Below are 17,956 nucleotides of genomic sequence, written 5' to 3' on the forward strand. Positions count from 1 at the left end.
TCACCAGGAATTCAGTGCCTGCTCCAGGGGTCCCTTCAGAGCCAAGGAAAAGGCCTCACTTAGTCCAGCTTTAGTGACTGCACACATAACGGCCACAGCTCATGGCTCACCAGCCAGGCCACTGACCATCAGACTGAACGGGCGATTAGCCTGGCATTCAGTTTCTCAGAGGCCCTGCCTGAGTTCCCCCACGCACCTTGTGAGGCCTCGGCCACCTGGCTTCACCCCCAGCCAGTCCTTGAATCCCCCTCCCAACAGTTCAACGCTTCCCCCTGGGGAATGGCTTCTCCTTCCCAAACAGGCAGGAGACACTGGTTGGATTCCTGGGTCAGGAAAATCCTCTGGAGAAGGGAGAGGCTACCCACTCCAGTATTCTTGGGCTTCCCTGGTGGCTCAGATGGCAAAGAATCTGCCTGCAATGTGGAAGACTTGGGTTCAATCCATGGGTTGGGAAGATCCCCTGGAGAAGGGAATGGCTACCCAGTCCTGTATTCTGGCCTGGAGAATCCCATGGACTACAGTCCATGGGGTCACAGAGAGTCGGACATGACTGAGCAACTTTCACTTTCCACTTTCCAAACAAGCCTCCCTGCTGGACCTCGCCCTTCTCTGTGGCTGGTCAGTCTTTCCCCTTGCCCTGCTCCTCCTTTCAGAGCAGCCTGGGCACCCTGTCCTCTGGCAGCTCCCAGGCTACCTCCTCCAGGCACCCCCAGCATGGGGCACATACCTCTGTCACCAACCTGACCCCACCCAGAGATGCTCACCCTGGCCTGACACGTCAAAAGCAGAGAACCCGGCCTGGGTGATGTCTGCGTCCTCACCCCTTCCCCCCTGCCTCCCTACCCCCAGCTTAGAGAGAGGCAAAGCCAGCATATCATTAAGTGTATTTTTAAAATAATATACAAGCACAAAACGTTGTCAAACAATGACATGTTGCCCAGATGCAGAGTGAACACTCAATTGGGAACCGGAAGACAAGGGTTGGAATCCTGGCCCTGCTACTCAGAAGCTGTGTGACCTCGAGCAAGTTACTCAGCCTCTCTGAGGCTCAGCTCCCTCCTCAGGGAAGCAGGAATATGAACAGTGCCTACACTTCTCAGGGTTGTAGTGAGGAATCATTATATAAGAGGGGAGGAGCCTAGCAGGCTTTGGAACTGAATGAATGGGGTGCAGGCAGGGTGGGAGCTTCCACATGGAAAGATGCTTTCCAAGAATGGGAATCTGGAAGGGCTGGGTGGAGGGGCGGTGCGCTGGAGCTGGGAGTGCAGGAGGATTGGGCTGGCGGAGGTAGGAAGGAGGAGCATCCTGGGTGCAAGGACAGCACAGGGAAAGGCCTGGAGGCAGGCGGCTGCAGCAGCTCAGCCTGAGCGGCCCTGGGGTGTCCAGTGGGGCTCAGCACGCTCACGGGAGCCCTGGCTTGAGGTGGGCAGTGCACTGGGTCAGTACTCAGTGCTGTCAGAGGGACAGGGTCATACAACCTTTCAAGGTCACTCTGAGTATTAAAAATAAGGCACAGAGCCTGGGACGGGGAAGACACATAATGGGTTGCTGGCTGTAACCCAGGCCACCCCAATCTCAGCGTCTATCCAGGGACCGTCTCTCCCACTTCCCGGGGTCCTCACCTGCAGCTGGCAGAGAGCTGGGCGCCCAGCAGGCTGAGTGGCCGCCTGGCTGACTCTGTGCCCTATGTGCTGGAAGGTACCACGGACCCCAGGTACACAGGCCCCACGTCCGTGTCTGCCTCCACGCGCCAGGGACTCATGCACACACTCGTCCATGCATTCTTTCGTTCAGTGACCCAGCTCTGTGCCCACCCTGAACTCTGCTCTGAGCGCCCAGAAGTGAGCCTAGCCCAAGCCCTGCTGGAAGTGTTCTCCCTGGTCCTTGTGGAGCCACAGCTGAGAGTGAGACCCCTCCCCTGCTCCTGAGCCCCTGCAGCCTACCCTACGCTGACCCTTCATTTGTTTCTGTGAAGGTTGTGTTCACTCCCCTTTCCACAGCCAGGGCGCCCAAGGTCATAATGCTTTCCTTTCATCCAAACCTCTCAGCAGGCGGCTCACACTGCACCCTGCGCTCCATTCCGGTTAACACAGCCTTCTCCCGCCCACTCCACCCCGCCCCATCGGGCAGCCTGGGAGCCCAATGAACTCAACTGTCCCCTCTGACACACCCCCCCCTCAGCCCAGAGAAAGTCTGAGCCTCGGGTCCCCACACTCTTCATCAGTCACAGATTTCAAGCAATTATCTGGAGAAAAAAGGAAGGGATGGAAAAATATCTCAGCAGACAAATCAAGCTACAGACAGAATCTCGGCATACATCCCAGGAACTTTCTCCCCAGAGCTTGCTAACCTCACCCCTCCCTCGTGCTCTGTGATAACGTGCACTGTGCTCACACGCTCACTCAGGGCTTTGCCTCCTGGTCCGGGGCCACCACGCACTCCCAAAGGCCCTGCAGACGTCGCAGGTCTGATCCGTAGCGGGCTGACTGCCCTTCCACGAGTCCACGGTTTCAACTCCTTGTGAGCAGAGTGCTCACGCTGTGCTGGGCGCCCGCTGGGAACTGACAGGCACAGGAGACACCATCACAGTGCAGGGAAGGGAGAGGGGCCGATGGGCGGGGCGGTGGGCGGTGAAGGGGGTCCCTGTAAAAGGTCCCGGGAGCCCAGAGGAGGCAGGGGAGAGAGGAGAGGGCAGAGGAGACAGCTCCAGACGGAGCAGGGGGCTGGGGGGTGGGGGGGGGGGGCGGCGAGGTCTGTAGGCAGGCAGGCAAGGAGGCAGTCCAATGAGCAGATCTGAGCATGGGCAAAGGCCCAGTGGCCTGGCTTCCGTGTGCCTTCCTTGGGCCTCCCACACTGTGGGGAAGAACGAACAGGATCACCTCTTGATAAGCCCCTTTTGTGCACCAGACCCAGACAGGCAGGAAAGCTTGGTGGGCGAGGAGGCAGCCTCTGGAAACACAGGCTTGGCTGGGAATTTCCCATGTGCCACTAACGGGCTCTGTGATTCTGGGAGCACTCGGTTCCCAGGCTCTGGTTCTCCATCTGTGTAGTGGGAGTAACAATAGAAGCCCCCGACCCACCCCCTCTGAACCCCCCTAACGCTGCAATCCTCGTGGTTTTCCTGAGGATTGAAGAGGGAGCCCTGTGGAGGGGAGCTCCTAGGCCACGGCCCTCCAGTGTGAGCGTACACACACAGGGCCTGGGAGCCACAAACGCGTAGGTCTCAGGGTTCCATTGGCAGCCATTCTGCCTCCACTGCCCCGGGGTGGGGCCCAGAAGCCTGCAATTTCAATACATGCCTTTCTGGTGATTCTGAGACAGGTGACCACACTTGGAGAAATACCTGTTCAACTAAGCGTGCTATTACCATCATTTGTTTTTCATTGTCTCATTTGCTGCTCAGACAGCCCTGCAAAGTCTGAACTGATCACTCAGATCACAGGTAAGGAAAGAGGTTCAGAAAGGCAAGTCTGCTGCCCCAGGTCACACAGTCAGCAAGGGGCCCACTCAGGATCTGAACCGGGTCTGCGCACCCCCAAGCCTGAACCTCTCACAGCAGGATGTCACGGGGCCACCTCCCTGGTCAGCATTTGTCCTGGCAGAGGCTGGGGGGGGGGGGGGTGTCCCCAGGCCTGGCTGTCACACTCCCCAGCCCAGCCCTGCCACCTCCATTGTTGCTTCCCTCTCCAGCTACTAATCAGGCCTTGCAGACCATCTTGTTTTCTGCAGGTCGACTGGCTGCCTCCTTTGCTCCTCAATGGTACCTTCCTGGCCTTTACCTTCCCATCACCTCCTCTGCCTCCAGAGGGGATTGGAATCGGGGTTGGGCAGTGGCAGAAATCAGGCAGAAGATCCTCAGAGGCACCAGCCTCCCTCGCGTGGCCTGGACCACCTCTGTGTGGCGGCCCCATGCCCGCCGCAGGGGCACATGCCCGGTCAGCCCTTCCCTTGTTCACAAACAGCAGGAACCGTGGGCTTCAGGGCAGAGTCAGCATCCCCATGGACTGAGAGCACAAGGGGTCCTGGTGGGTGGAGGCAGGACAGACACCATCTCTGTCTGCCCCCAGGGTCGAGTCGAAGAACCAGCAGGAAGTGGACTCCAGGACCTGGCCCGACCTCATGGGCACGTCAACCATGAGGGCAGGCAGCAGGCACGGGCGGGGGTGAGGAGCACTCAGGCTGGGGCACCAGGGGCGGAGCCCTGGCCAGCCCTGGCTCCTCTTGGGCCACCCCACCCCCGGCAGGAAGTGCGGAGCCTTTGTTTGTGCATCCCACAAACAGGGAGCGAATGAGCTGCATCCCTCCTGCACAGCAGGACCGGCCTCTCTCCAGCAACATCTGCCTTCCCTTCCCTGCTGCGGGAGTCCCCTCAGTGCACAAACATGCCAGCAGAGCTTTAAAACCAAACCTAAAAGCCTGCCATCTCTCTGTGCCATTCGCTGCAAGTCTGGGGGAAGGAGCGGTGACCGCACATCCCCACTTCCTGGTCCCCCACACCAGCGCCCTCGGTCCCTCATGCCTACTCCTCCTCCCTGGGCCTGCTCTGGTCACAGCCATCAATGACCTCTATTGTCCAGTGGTCAAGTCTCAGTCCTCCCCTTTCCCAGGCTGACCCAGCCGACACCATCCTTCTTCCCTCCTGGCTTCGGACACACCTCCTGGCTTCCCTCCTCCTTCCCTGGGCTCTCTCCTAATGAACCTACAGATCTCAGAGGCCAGGGCCTGCCTCCCTGTAAGCTCATCCACCACCACGGCCTCTGGTGCCAGCCATAAGAAGCTCAGGGCTTCCAGACCTCACTTGAGGGCGGACTGCATCCACCTGTATCCAACTACCCACCTATCTCCAAATGCCAATCTGACCTGGCCACTTGCGGGTCTAAAAGCCATCTCAAACAGGCCTAGCACAGAGAAATCTTTATCTCCCCCTCCCCCATCTCCACACCAGTGGCCGCTGACTTAGTGCCCCTGGGCAAGGCTCTCTCCCTCTGAGGTCTCATGTTTGTCCAGCTATATAAGGGATCCCGTGCGGGACTTCCCAGCCATTCATGCATCCATGGAAAAACAGAGGCAACTATTCACAGATTCCCACTACCTGCCCTGGGAGATTCCAAAGTCAGCTGCACTGGCGTGGGGCCCTGGTCTCTGCAGTTGGTAAAATCTCCTCCTGTGACTCTCACGACTGACAGAATCTGAGCACCTCCTGCCCCTGGCTTCCTGGTTCTAATAGTCCTTGGTTCCACCTTCAGTTTCCCTTGTCTTCCACGTTATCTTGGACACCTGTTAATCTCAACAGCCATGTGAGGCTGAATTTCGGACCATCCCCATTTTACAGCAGAGAAAACTGAGGCTGGGATGGAGGTGCATGACTGGCCCCTGGTCAGCTCAAAAGCAGAGTCGAGGAACTTGACTCCACTCAGTATTCCTAAACCCAAACAGGCTGGCACCTGCCAGCTGGAGCCCAGGTCCACCCTCACCGGAAGAAGCCGACCCACTGCACATGGCCAAGGGTTGCAGTCTGTTTCCTTTCTCCCGCCATCCCCCACCCCCACCTCTGAGGCTCCCCCCAGGCCTCCCCAGCACCTCTGCAGTCGGTCCTCCCCCAGCATGTCATGGGGTCACCTGGGAAAATCTGGCTCTGGGCTTGGGGTGACCCAGGCTAGAGTTCTGGCTCTGCTTATGCCCCAGCTTAGTAGACAAGCACCTTAAACTTGCTGAGTCTGTGTCCTGAGCTATAAAAGGTGGGTGATGGCACCTACCCTCGGGGTTACAAGGAGCATGAAGGCCCTTGGCGGGTGCTGGGCTCAAAGCCCCAGAGCTGAGGCCTAGGGTTGGGGTCCGAGTTACATATCCGAGGCCAAATCTGAGACTAGGCTTCCATGGGGGCAGCCCGCCTCCCTGCAGCCAGCTCGGCCCTCACAAACGAACAATAACAGGAAACCCTCCTGGGGGGGTGGCGGGGGGGCCATGGGCTGGGGCCAGTTGGAAAACCTGCAGGGGCGGCGGCCAGGCCTCCCTCGCCGCTGGGTGGGGCTCCCCTCCAGAGGCTGTCGGCCGAGCTCCGCGCCACTCCACGGCACGCTCAGCGCCAGCCAGCCAGCCAGACGGAACAGACACACTCTGAGCCCACGGACACGGTGAGTGAGGGGCCTCGGCCTCCCCCTCTGTAGAATGGTCATCATCGACTACCCCAGGAAGAGCCGCAACTGAGGTGGCCTACATCTCCTAGTCGGACTGGGGCGGGGAAGGGGTGCCTGGTGGTGGCGCGGTGGGTACAGGCGGATGTCCTCGGGCTGGGGGAAGCTCGGCTCTCCCACGGGTAGACTCCCAGACTCGAGGGCCCACAGGCATCCGTGGGTGCCGAGCTCAGACGCGAAGAGGACAGGATTCCACCTGAGTCTCCCAGCACAACAGGGGCGGCAGACTGGCACCCGGGCAGTGCCCCTACTCCCATGAGAGAGGACTTGTCCAGGCTGACATCATCCCCTCTCCCGAAGGCTCTGTGCTGGGAGTGGGTGAGGAGCCCTGAAAGGGGAAGGCTCGGCTCTGGGTACTCGAGGGCCCTGACTGTGGAAACCTCTCTCCTCCCTCCCCAGACCATGGGGGCTGTGGATTCTCCCCCCAACACCCTGATACCCGTAGATCGGTTGCCAAGAGACCTGGAAGCCCTCATATTTTAGAGACGTTCTCCCAAAAGACTTGAAGGCAGGCGGTCCAGGGTGAGAGCCTGGCTTGGAGACCATCTTCCTGGGCACAAGTCCCAGCTTGACCACCCACTTCTGTGATTTTCGTTAAGTTACTTAGTATCTCCCAAACTCAGTTTGCGTGTTGGAACAGTGGAGGTGGTGGTTCTTTTGTGAGAATTTATTGGGAGGGCTGGAGATGAGGGCCACAGAAGGCCCTGAGGCACTGGGGCCCGTTACTGTATATCACACCAGCAAGCTGATGAGTTAGACACAGCCCTTCTCCATTTCTCAGTCAAGGCAACTGAGATGTGAAGCAAGATCCCATTCCCCAAAGCCCAGGTTCTTCCCAGAACCACACAGCTTCTCACATGCCAGCCTCCTCATCTGTAAACCGGAAGAAAAAGTCTTTTCGTGAGTCAAGGGAGGTGATGTATACACTGGCACTGGGAATGGATCATGGGAGAGGAGCTTTAAGAAATCACAGCGGAATTTACCTCCCACCGGGAACTAACCAGGGCTGGAATGTCATTAAGGTTATGAGCCCTGGGGTTGGTCAGTCCCCAGCAGGTGAGGGATGCGTCAGCCCGTCCTCCAGTGGGCACTCTGGGCAGCGATTCCGTGCCAAGCACGGTGTCTGTTCCCCACCCCCCACCCCGTGGACATTTCTGCCGTGGGTGGGGGGCAGACAGGATCCTGACAGGAGATGAAGGGCATTCCAGGGGAGGCAGGGAGCCTGGGCAGCTTGACGGACCTGGAGAAGCCAATGTGGCCAGAAGGTTTTAAGAGCAGGGAGTGGCGGGAGGGCAAATGATGCTGAAGACCAGGGGTAAGTGCCAGGACGGAGAGCTCTGGTCCATCTTCAGGCAGTGGGGAGCAGTGGGACCCTCCCGACTGACCTGAGTCCAGCCACGTGTGGGTCCCGCCTGGAGGGCAGCAGGAGATCAAGGGGACCAGGAGCTGCTGTGCCCCCAGGCAGCCCCGCTAATTCTGGCTTACCGTGGTGAGAGGGTAGGTGAGGCGCCCACTGGCCTGGCAGGGGTTAAGTCACCCGCCCCACAGCCTGGACCTGAGCGATTGTGCTGCTGAACAAGGGCCGGACATGGGGGCAGGAAGCCGGAGGGGCCAATGCTTTTCTTCTCCCAAAGCTGGATGACTCACAGCCCTGCCACTACCCTGAGGATACACAATGGACACAATGGCCACTAGCTCAGGGAAAAAAATCTTTTGAGCCCCCTTGCCCATGGAATCCATCCCTGCTACCTCCATCACCTCTCTGCACCTCCGTGGCATCTGTGAAGCTACTAAAAGAATTCCCAGTTGAGAGACAGAACCACAGAGGCCGAGAGAAACTGAGCAGCCAGTCCAAGGTCACACAGTTACTATGAAGTGAAAGCAGGATATGAATGAGGCCAGCCCCTTCTGACCCTACTGCCCTGCCACACTCCATAGGGAAGCGTGGAGGGGGAGAAGCCGGGGCTGGGGTTTGAACTGGACAGTTCAAACCCACAGAATCAGGCACCAGACTGAGCCAGGAGCCCAGCAATCCTGGAAGAGGAATGTTCTAGGAGACAACTGCAGCCCTGAGTAACTGGCTTCTTACTGGAGAGATACTGGCAAGCCCATCCTAATCCAGCTCCCAGACGATGTTGTGTGAAGAAATCACAGAAGGGTTCCTGGAGGAAGAGCAGGAGCCCCAGAAGGTGCTGGAAGGTCTTGGGTGCGCTCTCTGAGCTTCAGTCTTCTCATTTCTCTAGGTCAGGGAATGGACTGCATGGTCCCTAAACTCACATGAGGACCACTAGGCCGTGTGCCACAGCATAAAGGTCAAATTCTGGCAGGTGCAGACACTGGGAGGAGGGGACAGTAGGGCCCATGGAGCTGGGCCAGGAAGGCCGTGAATGAGATTTCCTTGCACAGGCAAACAGAAAGGAGCAAGAGATGAGCCCAGGGCAGAACCAGGAAATGAGGTCAGGCGTGAGTGCCCATGGCAGAACCAGGAAATGAGGTCACACCCAGAGCTGCCAGGCCAGGCTGAGTGGGTAAGGTGAGAGTTGAGACACCCACACTCTTACTAAGCACCTACTGTGTGCTGAGCTCGGCACCCATGATCTCATCAACTCTCCATTAGAGACGAGGAAGCTAGAGTTCAGAGAAGGCAAGGAACGGGCCTAAGGCTACACAGCCCATGAGCAAAGAGGTATGTGTGCAACACTTGTTGCCCCCACTGACTGCCTCAGAGCCCCAGGCAAAGTCAGAAATCCCAGAGGAGGCTGGGAAAGGCTCTCCCAAGGATGGGTTTTCTCTCCTTGAAGCTTGGAGCTGCCCCTTTAGGATATATCAGGGTGACCCAGAGACCATAGCATATATTTGTTTCAAATCACAAACTAGTTCTGGTGAATTGGTAGTCTCTAGCTCAAATATTGTCAGAGAAGGCAATGGCACCCCACTCCAGTACTCTTGCCTGGAAAATCCCATGGATGGAGGAGCCTTGTAGACTGCAGTCCATGGGGTCGCTAGGAGCCTGACACGACTGAGTGACTTCACTTTCACTTTTCACTTTCATGCATTGGAGAAGGAAATGGCAACCCACGCCAGTGTTCTTGCCTGGACAATCCCAGGGACGGCGGAGCCTGGTGGGCTGCCGTCTATGGGGTCGCACAGAGTCAGACACGACTGAAGCGACTTAGGAGCAGCAGCAGCAGCAGCAGCTCAAAGATTGTACTGAGGACTCAGGAGCTGAGTTCGAGTTCAGTAGGAATGAACACTGTGATTTATCAGTGATGTCTGCCATGAGTATGAAAAAGGCTGAGTGGCAACCCAGGACTTCTGTTTTGTCAGTCCTGCTTTCAGAGGTGCCCTGCACACGGGTGTATGTTCATCAGGGACCCATAAGAAAGATAATATAATTGTCCTCAAGGGGTTGTGTGTCTGACAAAGCAATGGGCTATCAGAGATGCTATTTGGGGACAGGGAGGAGTTTCTCTGAGTTGTTTCAACGATTTGTACCTGCTCTGAGCACCCAAGGTGTTGTCTGCAGATGTGCAGATTTGTTTGAAACTCTGTGAGTGAGGAGGGAAGGAGTGAAAGATCAGAGCAGGAGACCAAGGCGGGCTGACAGTCAGTGGTGGGGACACTGGCTCCTCAAGGTCCTCTGGGCCTTGAGTTCACACATCTGGATGCTGGGATAAAGGGGACACTGGCCCAGGACCTGCCTGGTCAGAGACACTTGGGAGTCTGTCAGAAGACATCGTGGAGGATACGAACTGGGGCTTGAAAAGAAGCAGAGCATTCGCCCTGGGGCCACAGCAAGGAAAGGCATTCCAGGCAGAGGGAACAGCCTGAGCAAAAAGCCTGTTAAAGACAGGAAGAGTACTGTGTACTCCAGAAACATCCAGTTCTCCTCTTGGCCGGGAGGGGCAGGGAGGTGAAGGAGAGGAGAGCCAGAGGGTGGGCAGGGATGTTCAGGAATGGGGCCTCGTCCTGCAGGGAGTGGGGAGCCAGGGAGGAGCAGTCAACAGGGGAGTGGCGTGGGCAGCTCTGAGGGGAGCCGAGACAGGCGGGCTGTTGGCAGAATCCCGAGGAGAGGGGATCAGGTCTGGGACCCTCAGGAGCAGGTCATGGGGCCGAACAGAACCCCAGTTCAGGATAAAGCCCCAAGGGGCCAGCTCACAGCTGCCCAGCCCCACCCCCAACACCTCCCATCCCTGTGGCTCTCAGGGCCTCACCCTTCATCCTCCCAGTGTGGGTGAGTGCCAAGGCCCAGCCATAAATGCTGGGGCTCAAGGAGACAATTTGGGAATCCCTGAATGAGTTTGGGGATCACTGGCTCCAAATTCTGCCCTAGACTGAGGCTTGAGGTGGTGAGAGGGCGCTGGGGAGGGTGGTCCAGGGCCACACAGGGACAGGGGCTCCAGTGCCCACCCCTCACCCGCAGGCACACCTCCTGCAGGCTCTGGGCCTCTCCTCCCACCTCCCAGCCCCTCACTCTTGACCCAGGGTCCCTGGGCCAGAGCCCCAGAGCCTGCAGGAGGCTGGGCTGAGGTGGAATCTTCCTCTAGCCCACACCCAAGGGCCCTGCGGTCTGCTCATTAACCCCCCAAACCCAGACTCAACCCCTGAAACCTAAGGCTTGAACAGGTCAGGGCAGAACTAGCCCAGCCCTTTGCCAGGCTGTCTGCCGAGCAGTTCCCAGCTGGTCCAGGCTGCCTAGGGTCCATTCAGCTACAAAAAGCACAGCCTCTACCTGCCCCATCTCCTATGTCCCCCCTTATAAAGAGCGCAGAGTTGAGCAGACTTCACAGCCCCTTCAAGGCCAAATCCTAGTGACAGATGGAGGCCATGAAGAGAAAGGGACCAAAAGGAGTTCTGCCTGCTGTCCCACAGCGGGTCAGAAAGAGGTGGGGTCACTCCTGGGCTGAGACCCTCCGAGGAATCTGGGGCCCCCACCCCCACCCTCTCACAGCTTCCTCTCCTCCATCACACCACACATCACAACCTGAAACTGTTTCTTATCAAATGGTCAGTGTCTCTACACAAGGGTGCAGCCTGTGTTTGCTGTCCATGGGTAGGTCAGTGCCTAGCATGTAGTAGATGCTTGATAAACGTTTGCTGAATGACTATATAACCCCTGGGCTCTACAGAGGGCTTCAGAGAGGTGGTGACATGTGACCCAAATCCAGGCAGAGGTGAGAGAACATCAAGGGCAAAGGCGGGAGACTGTGACTAAGCCTGATGGGCGTCACTGTCCTCCAGGCTGGGGCTACTCTTGGAGGCTCACCAAGCACCCTCCAGGCCCAGATAGGGAATTGGAGAGGAGCAGAGGCACACAGCCACCCCCCTGAGCCCAACCTCCACCAACTGAGCTCAGCCTTCAGAGCCACACTGCTGTCCTCAGGCCTAGGCATCCAGGTTCTAAGCTCAGTGGTCCCACAAACTGTGGACACAGACCCAGACCCGGGAATTCTCCAAGGCCGTGACCTCCCATCCAAGCATGCCTGAGCCCAGCTGGCCCCCACATGCTCCAGGGTTCCCCTACCCCTTCTCCTGGGCTCCACATACCCGCTACCAGGGGGCCCCCTGGACCTTCCCAGACTGACCAAGGGCAAGAGGACCTGCCTTTGCCCATCAGTCCACTAGAAGCTGCCCCTAAAGCCTCTGTCACAGCTCCAGGGAGGGAGCATTGTCACAGATCCTAGATAACAGGGACAGAGGCTGGAATCTGGCCTCTGGGTGCCCAGCAGGCACCCCTGAGTAGCTGAGCAAATCCCCCATCCCCAAGGCTGTCGTCAGGCAAGCTCCCAGGCTGCTTAGTGGGCATTTCTCAGCACAGACATCACTTCCAAACTCCTCAGTCCCTCTGCATATCTGTGGAACCCAAACCCAACTATCAACAGCCTGATCTCTCTGAAAACTTTTGAGAAACACCAAGAGACATGACTTCTGCTTACAGGAGAGGAAAAGGCTAAAATAAGCCTGACCCCAGCTGTGCGCTAACCGCACCTCCAGAGGTACAGCCAAGGGCAATTCTGTTTCCAGCTGTGGGTTCAACAAATCCTGCCGGCTGACTTCCTCTCCAACTGTAGGATGAAGAGGAACAATTTCATGACCAACTCTTCCCCTGGCACCCATTTAGGTAAATTTCTAACCGAAAAGGCAAAAGACAGAAATAGATGGGGCTTTTCAGAAGGAAAAGTCCCTCAGGTCCCTCTGAGATTGGGTGTAAGAGAAGCTCAGGATTTAGGAAAAAAGACACATCTGCATGAGGGTTCCAGATGTACGACTTACAAGTTGTTATCTGAGCCTCACTTTCTTCCTCTGTGAAGTGGGGATGATAATTCCTACATGCTGGGGATAATGTAATGACTACATGAGATAGAATCTATGAAAGCTGGCATGGAGAACAGCTTCTTATTATTACTATTATTATTACCACTATTATGATGATGATTATTATTACATGATAGAGACAGAGTGCCATGAGGGGAAAACACTACTTGAGGTGAAAGGTAACCTAAGTTCGAATCTTGGCTCCAACACTTGCTGCTGTGTGACCCAGGAGGACTCCCTGTACCTCTCTGAGCTTCATCTGCAAAACAGGATTACTGACAACTCTCTCACAATTTGCAAGGTTTAAGTGAGATGAAGTTTCAGTGTGCCACTGAGGAGGCTTTCAGGAATGATGCCCCCGGCAAAAAGGGCAGACCTGGGCAAGCACACCAGGGTCCAGCCGGGGAGTAAGATTGGAGCACACAGTCCTCCTCTACCAAGGGCCCCACCTCCACGGTCCTGGCCCCTCACTCACTGCTCAGAGAGCTGAGCATGCAGAGCCCAGCAAGGGACACCCCAGTGACATGAGGTGACTCTACAGGAGCAAGCACCAGTCCTGGGTGCCAAGGGATTTCTCTCCAGGGCTCACAGCAGAGATTCCTCTTCTAGACACACAATAGGATCCAAGCAGCTTTTCTGCACATTCAGAGAACATTCCAGGGTTGGGGGTCAGCCAAAGCCACTGAGAGGATGATGTCTCCCGTGAGCCACGTGACTAGCCTATGACTAGCAGCCTCTGCTGTACTGAAGGCCAGTGTGGTTATTTGTCTGTTTGGCTGCTGCCTGCTGTCAGCCCCAGGACAACTACCCTATCCAAGAGGCTGCAACAAAGAGAAAACTGCGTCCTCTTCACTGTATCAGATGGAGTCCCAGCTGGAAACATCAGTTACCCCTGGCATTCCAAAGAAGAGATTTTATGAAGGAAACATAGAGCTGTGAGCTTAATCATGGGGACAAATGGGATGTTGAAGCCTGCAGAGACAGGAAGCAGGCCACCCCAGGACCCCCCAAGAGAGGAGGGTGTTTCCAGAACCCAGTGAGGGACTGATGGGAGTAACAGAGGCCAGCAGGATGGAGAGATGCAGCCACAGGAGGAAACAGGAGCCAGAGCAGAGAGCAGTGGGGAAGAGGTTCCTGACTTCTCTCCTCCTATCCTCAAGACGCCCGCTGCAGACCCTACGGGCCAAATATCTGAAGCTCAAGCCAGAAAGCCCAGCGTCAGTCCCCTTGACACAGGGCAGAGGTCAGGGGAGGGGCAGGGGGAGTGGATCCAGCAGGGTGGGAACCTGCAAAGCCCCTAGCCAAGTGACTAATAAGGAATGAAAGTGGCAAGCTGACTACTCAGTAGAGCAGAACAGAGCGTCAGCAAGGATTCATATACGCTTAGTTTCATTCTTACCTACTGTTTTGGCCATGTTATGATTTTTTTTCTTTTAATTCAGGCCTGAAAACAACCCTGAGAGGCAGACACTAGTGTTCCCATTGTACAGATAAGGAGACTGAGGCTCAGAGAGGTGAAGTGTCACGTGTACAGTCACACAATGACAATGCGACGCGACTGACATTCTCTAAACCATAGAGCCTGCCTGCAGTCACAACCATCACCCTGCTCCGCGTCAGCCCACAGAGAGCCATGTGCCATGTGTGACTGGGCCCTGGGGAGCAGGGAGGATGGAGACAGGGCAGGTGGAAAGCTCTTCTCCAGGAAGGGAAGGAAGCTGTGATTTGAGCCCCACTGTGGGAACTGGTCCCCAGCCCTGGGACCAACCCCAGGCGATGATGTAGTGGAAGATGCCCATGGATGCAGGAGGTGCAGGGTGGAGACCAGAGATGGCTCCCCAGAGGAGTCTATTTGGGCTCAATCCCGGATGACAAACTCACCAGACAGAGAAAAGAGGGAAGACCTGTGGGGCTGTCCTGGGTCACTTCTCCTCCCTGGTCCCCTCCACATTCCAGCCTCCCAGTCTGAGAACCAGCCACACGACATGACCATCTGTAGCTGCTCCAGCCACGATTTCTCTCCCACTGCAGATGGGGTCTCTGCCAGCTCCCGGCCATGGGCACAGAGACGTCTCATAGCAACTCCAACCTGACACAGCCCACACAGACCTTGTGGCACCACCACCCACCCATCTTCCAAATCTCAGCAAAAGCCCTGCCTGGCAACTGCTCAGGCCAAAGACTGGGGAGCCAGCCTCCATAGTGGCTGTACTAGTTTGCATTCCCACCAACAGTGTAAGAGGGTTCCCTTTTCTCCACACCCTCTCCAGCACTTATTGCTTGTAGACTTTTGGATAGCAGTCATGCTGACTGGCATGTAATGGTACATCATTGTGGTTTTGATTTGCATTTCTCTGATGATGAGTGATGTGGAGCATCTTTTCATGTGTTTGTTAGCCATCTGTATGTCTTCTTTGGAGAAATGTCTGTTTAGTTCTTTGGCCCATTTTTTGATTGGGTCATTTATTTCTCTGGAATTAAGCTTCAGGAGTTGCTTGTATATATTTGAGATTAATCCTTTGTCTGTTGCTTCATTTGCTATTATTTTCTCCCAATCTGAGGGCTGTCTTTTCACCTTGCTTATAGTTTCCTTTGTTGTGCAAAAGCTTTAAGTTTCATTAGGTCCCATTTGTTTATTTTGCTTTTATTTCCAATATTCTGGGAGGTGGGTCATAAAGGATCCTGCTGTCATTCATGTCGGAGAGTGTTTTGCCTATGTTCTCCTCTAGGAGTTTTATAGTTTCTGGTCTTACATTTAGATCTTTAATCCATTTTGAGTTTATTTTTGTGTATGGTGTTAGAAAGTGTTCCAGTTTCATTCTTTTACAAGTGGTTGACCAGTTTTCCCAGCACCACTTGTTAAAGAGGTTGTCTTTTTTCCATTGTATATCCTTGCCTCCTTTGTCGAAGATAAGGTGTCCACAGGTTTCTAGATTTATCTCTGTGCTTTCTATTCTGTTCCATTGATCTATATTTCTGTCTTTGTGCCAGTACCATGCTGTCTTGATGACTGTGGCTTTGTAGTAGAGTCTGAAGTCAGGCAGGTTGATTCCTCCAGTTCCATTCTTCTTTCTCAAGATTACTTTGGCTATTCGAGGTTTTTTGTATTTCCATACAAATTGTGAAATTATTTGTTCTAGCTCTGTGAAAAATACCGTTGGTAGCTTGATAGGGATTGCATTGAATCTATAGATTGCTTTGGGTAGTACAGCCATTTTGACAATATTGATTCTTCCAATCCATGAACACAGTATGTTTCTCCATCTGTTTGTGTCCTCTTTGATTTCTTTCATCAGTGTTTTATAGTTTTCTATGTATAGGTCTTTGTTTCTTTAGGTAGATATACTCCTAAGTATTTTATTCTTTTTGTTGCAATGGTGGATGGTATTGTTTCCTTAATTTCTCTTTCTGTTTTCTCATTGTTAGTGTATAGGAATGCAAGGGATTTCTGTGTGTTAATTTTATATCCTGCAACTTTACTATATTCGTTGATTAGCTCTAGTAATTTTCTGGTAGAGTCTTTAGGGTTTTCTATGTAGAGGATCATGTCATCTGCAAACAGCGAGAGTTTCACTTCTTCTTTTCCTATCTGGATTCCTTTTACTTCTTTTTCTGCTCTGATTGCTGTGGCCAAAACTTCCAAAACTATGCTGAATAGTAGTGGTGAGAGTGGGCACCCTTGTCTTGTTCCTGATTTCAGGGGAAATGCTTTCAATTTTTCACCATTGAGGGTAATGCTTGCTGTGGGTTTGTCATATATAGCTTTTATTATGTTGAGGTATGTTCCTTCTATTCCTGCTTTCTGGAGAGTTTTAATCATAAATGGGTGTTGAATTTTGTCAAAGGCTTTCTCTGCATCTACTGAAATAATCATGTGGTTTTTATCTTTCAATTTGTTAATGTGGTGTATTACATTGATTGATTTGCGGATATTAAAGAATCCTTGCATTCCTGGGATAAAGCCCACTTGGTCATGGTGTATGATTTTTTTAATATGTTGTTGGATTCTGTTTGCTAGAATTTTGTTAAGCATTTTTGCATCTATGTTCATCAGTGATATTGGCCTGTAGTTTTCTTTTTTTCTGGCATCTTTGTCTGGTTTTGGAATTAGGGTGATAATGGCCTCATAGAATGAGTTTGGAAGTTTACCTTCTTCTGCAATTTTCTGGAAGAGTTTGAGTAAGATAGGTGTTAGCTCTTCTCTAAATTTTTGGTAGAATTCAGCTGTGAAGCCATCTGGTCCTGGGCTTTTGTTTGCTGGAAGATTTCTGATTACAGTTTCGATTTCCTTGCTTGTGATGGCTCTGTTAAGATCTTCTATTTCTTCCTGGTTCAGGTTTGGAAAGTTATACTTTTCTAAGAATTTGTCCATTTCTTCCAAGTTGTCCATTTTATTGGCATAGAGCTGCTGGTGGTAGTCTCTTATGATCCTTTGTATTTCAGTGTTGTCTGTTGTGATCGCTCCATTTTCATTTCTAATTTTGTTCATTTGGTTCTTCTCTCTCTGTTTCTTAACGAGTCTTGCTAATGGTTTGTCAATTTTGTTTATTTTTTCAAAAAACCAGCTTTAGATTTGTTGATTTTTGCTATGGTCTCTTTAGTTTCTTTTGCATTTATTTCTGCCCTAATTTTTAGGATTTCTTTCCTTCTACTAACCCTGGGGTTCTTCATTTCTTCCTTCTCTAGTTGCTTTAGGTGTAGAGTTAGGTTATTTATTTGACTTTTTTCTTGTTTCTTGAGGTAAGCCTGTAATGCTATGAACCTTCCCCTTAGCACTGCTTTTACAGTGTCCCATAGGTTTTGGGTTGTTGTGTTTTCATTTTCATTCATTTCTATGCATATTTTTATTTCTTTCTTGATTTCTTCTATGATTTGTTGATTATTCAGAAGCGTGTTATTAAGCCTCCATATGTTTGAATTTTTAACCATTTTTTTTCCTGTAATTGAGATCTAATCTTACTGCACTGTGGTCAGAAAAGATGACTGGAATGATTTCAATTTTTTTGAATTTTCCAAGACTAGATTTATGGCCCAGGATGTGATCTATTCTGGAGTAGGTTCCGTGTGCACTTGAGAAAAAGGTGAAGTTGATTGTTTTGGGGTGAAATGTCCTATAGATATCAATTAGGTCTAGCTGGTCCATTGTGTCATTTAAGGTTTGTGTTTCCTTGTTAATTTTCTGTTTAGTTGATCTATCCATAGTTGTGAGTGGGGTATTAAAGTCTCCCACTATTATTGTGTTACTATTAATTTCCTCTTTCATACTCATTAGCGTTTGCCTTACATATTGCGGTTCTCCTATGTTGGGTGCATATATATTTATTATTGTTATATCTTCTTCTTGGATTGATCCTTTGATCATTATGTAGTGTCCTTCTTTGTCTCTTTTCACAGCCTGTATTTGAAAGTCTATTTTATCTGATATGAGTATTGCGACTCCTGCTTTC

The 17,956-nt window shown here is 53.1% G+C and overlaps 1 protein-coding gene across 2 annotated transcripts in view; it reads left to right on the plus strand.

The window, feature by feature from the left end:
• Positions 1–6,000: 6,000 nt before the first annotated feature.
• Positions 6,001–17,956, plus strand: part of CDH5 (cadherin 5) — a 41,511-nt gene continuing 29,555 nt past the window's right edge. For both annotated transcript variants that reach the window (XM_061138652.1, XM_061138653.1), the window contains exon 1: positions 6,001–6,134. The gene's annotated coding sequence lies outside the window, so the exon portion shown is untranslated. The remainder of the gene's footprint in view (positions 6,135–17,956) is intronic.

The sequence above is a fragment of the Dama dama genome, chromosome 4, assembly GCF_033118175.1.
Source record: "Dama dama isolate Ldn47 chromosome 4, ASM3311817v1, whole genome shotgun sequence".
NCBI classification, from domain to species: domain Eukaryota; kingdom Metazoa; phylum Chordata; class Mammalia; order Artiodactyla; family Cervidae; genus Dama; species Dama dama.